The following is a 1236-nucleotide window of genomic DNA, read 5'->3' as shown; positions in this document are numbered from 1 at the left end:
TTATTTTATTATTCCATTTTTGAGCAATTTTTTTTTTTTTCCTTCTTTTTTCCTGTGTATTTTTATTTTCTTTTAAATGTATTTTAATTTCTATTTCTGTATACATATGTCTTAAATGAAAATAAAAAAAAAAAATACCATCAACAGTGTAAAATATTATAAAAATGTTTTTATATTATATAAAGAAATAAAAAATAAAAAAAAAATATATATATATATCTACAATATACATGTATATTACAATTGTGTTTTAAAAAAAAAATTTTAACATATTATTTAATTGAAATTTAAATAAAATGACAACAAAAAATAAAAAAATAAATAATAAGATAAAAGTTGTATTGAGAATACTTATAAGAGATATATTATTTTATGAAATATACCTTCAATGTTTAAAAAAAAAAAAATTGCTCAAAAATGGAATAATAAAATAAAAAATACAAATGTGTAAAAAATTTTATTTTAAATATATGTGTTAAAAATTAATAATTAAATAAGATTGGATGGTTGGAATGTTATATAAATAAATAAATAAATATATATATATATATATATATATATAATATATATATATTTTTTTTTTTTTTCCAATAAAAAATAAATTTTACATAATATAAAAATAAAATAAAATAAAAAAAAACAATTACTCTAATATTAAGAAAATATAGTGTATCATAATTCCTACCATTTTTTTAACAACAAAATAAAAATATTATTTACTAAATTGGGGGTATACAAAAATATTTAAAGAACAAAAAAAATAAATAAAAATGAATTCAATATAATACATTTATATAGACATCATACATTTTTATTTTATTTTATTGTTTTTTTTTTTTTTTTTTAATATATATTATATTCTCTCATAAAATTTTCTCCTTTTCGTTCTCCAAAAATTATGTTGTTATTCTCTTCTGTATTTTTATAAAATAAACACTTAAAGAGGTAAAAAAAAAAAAAAAAAAAAGAAATTCTTATATCACGTTCATTCCAAAATATAGAAGAATATTTATTACAATTCATTATTTTGTAAAGTAATATATATATATATATATATATATATATAAGAAAAATATATTAGAGATCTATTTACATTGTGTAGTTCTCCCTACCTTAATATTTATTATTTATAAAGATGATGATAAAATATATTTATATGATGTTATAAATAGAACGGTGAATGTATATCATTTTATTTATTTATTTTTTTTTTTTTTAAAGAAAAAAAGCTATATG

This window comes from Plasmodium reichenowi, chromosome 6, assembly GCF_001601855.1.
Source record: "Plasmodium reichenowi strain SY57 chromosome 6, whole genome shotgun sequence".
NCBI lineage: Eukaryota > Apicomplexa > Aconoidasida > Haemosporida > Plasmodiidae > Plasmodium > Plasmodium reichenowi.
This window is presented reverse-complemented; position numbering follows the sequence as displayed.